Below are 2,454 nucleotides of genomic sequence, written 5' to 3'. Positions count from 1 at the left end.
ATGCTCTCATTTTTTTATTCTCTATGAGATCAAACATGTATAAAAATTTAAAAAAATTTGTCATTGTAAAAAACTAACTTTTAAGGCCTATATTAAAAAAAAAACCTCTCTGGAAAACGTCGCTATAAAATAGTATATCAGTGTCGCTATATAGCGACAGTTAAAAGTCGCTATATAGCGATCTTTATAATAGTTGCTATATAGTGACTTTTAGCAAGAGTTGTTATATAGCGACGCTTTACGAAACCCGCTTTTCATACCAATGATTAACACTAAGTGGGCACTAAATGTCGGTATGTAAACGTCGCAATAGGATCCGTGTGTAACTGTAGTGATAAACTGCAATACAATGTGCCCATAATGCATGTACATTAAATCTTCACACATTAGAATGTGAGAAAGGGCATAATTTAACTATGAAATCAAGGATCAATGTAGGAAATGGTCTTCTATTCACACATGTATGCTAAGGGTCCATCTAATACAATATTGGAAATTGATGTGAGTATGAGTGTATGCATCCGTCCATGATGTATATTGTTGTACTAATCATGGTGCTTTATAACTTGAGTTGTTTGTAGCGCAATTAATCACAACAATGTTGTATTTTTTAAAAGAAAAATGCCATAAAAATTTCATGCTACAAAACACACACAAAAAAATGGCATTCGTAGCATTAATCCAAGCATTTCCTGCAAGCAAGATTCTCATCCAAGCAATCTCCACCCCTCCTTTTCCTACTTACTCCTTTCGACCACCTCCACCCTCTTGTTGCCCTTCAAGACTGCCTCTTGCCTCCTCACCTCCTTGCTTCCTCACCTCCTCACCTCCTTGCTTCTTTGCCTTCTCACCTCCTTGCATCATGCTTGTTGCTGGCGATTCCAAGGCCGTCCCTCCCCTCATTGGCCAACTCCTCTACTCCTCACATCGTCCTTCCCCTCATTTTGGTGTATCCAATGAACCCAAAAACAAGACCTGCAAAGCCCTTGCTTAAGCTTGAATGAGCCTCTTGATTTTGGGGGTGTAATGGTCGAAAATGGTAGCGTGTTAAGCCATTTTTGACCATTATACTCCCAAAATCAAGAGGCTCATTCAAGCTTAAGCAAGGGCTTTGCAAGCATTGCAAGTCCAATAAATGAAATCAATCAGATTAGGAATTGGCAAACTCAATTTGGGAATGGTCAGAAATACTTTGTCTTTGAATAATGCCTTGGATCATGGGATGGGGTTCCATGAACCTGCTGCCTGTGATGACGAATGGTTCCGCCCTCGACTAAAGGTGACATGTGTGTAGTAGTAAAAGCATAGCCCTCATGGAATCTCTAAGGGGTCTTGATTTTGGCCATGATTTGCACATTCTAGTACTTGAGCCATACATCAATTTCCAACACTTGAGGAATATAGTGGCTTCACCCACACAACATTTCCAGCTGCAATCCAAGCATCAAGCAATCTCATATTCTGTATCCAGAGACATCATGTGGGGTAGAGCCTCTTTTTGGTAGCCTCACTAGCAATATGTATTGAAAAAAAAAATGTATTCAATTATTATATTCTTCCTTGCTATATGAATGCTCTTAATGCATCCAAATTGTAGAACACTTCAATGCTACTTCTTAGTTATATTGTATAATAACCTCCATATGTATGCTCGTGAGAAAAAAAAAGAGACTTAGCAACCCAAAAAGGATAGCGCATTGATGCGCTGCCATTTTTGGGATACCAAGCCTCTTTTTTAATGTCTCACGAGCATAAGAACAAGAACTTGTGTTCCTTACCTTTCTTTCCAATGGGGGTCTTGATTTTAGGGGGTGTATCCCAAAAATTGATAAACAACATTATTTGATGCATATAGTTTTATTAAATAGATAAAATAGGCATGAAAACCATCTAAATTGGCTCTTGCCATTCGATTTGATGTATGACATGACCCCATTTGGATTTGTAATTCCAAAGATACGGGGTCCTACTTTTAGGGCTTGAATGCTTGAAATAGGCAGCACGTTAATTTCATACATTTAGGCCACATGAGGTCCTACTTTTGAGGCCTAAATGCATGAAATAGGTAGCGCGTTGATAGGCTACCTATTTCAGGAATTCATAGCCTCAAAGTAGGACCCCGTATCTTTGGACTTACAAATCCCAATGGGATCATGTCCCATATCAAATCGAATGGCAAGAGCCAATTTAGATGGTTTTCATGCCTATTTTGTCCATCAATCAAAACTGTATGCATGAATATATACATCAAGATATGCATCAAGATATACATATGTATGTATGTATGTATGTATGTATATATAGAGAGAGAGAAACATACATACATGTGTGTGTGTGTTGACAAAATATGAAGAGGGGAGAGGAGAAGAGTGGAGATGAGGAGAGAGGGCACAGCTAGAGAGCACACCACAAATGACTAACTGTACACTAGAATTAGTTGAAAAAATAGAATAT

This window comes from Dipteris shenzhenensis, chromosome 9 (genome assembly GCF_047967505.1).
Source record: "Dipteris shenzhenensis isolate YYH24624 ecotype China chromosome 9, Dip_SZ_1.0, whole genome shotgun sequence".
Lineage (NCBI taxonomy): Eukaryota > Viridiplantae > Streptophyta > Polypodiopsida > Gleicheniales > Dipteridaceae > Dipteris > Dipteris shenzhenensis.
The sequence above is the reverse complement of the archived record's forward strand: the minus strand, read 5'-3'. Positions refer to the sequence as shown.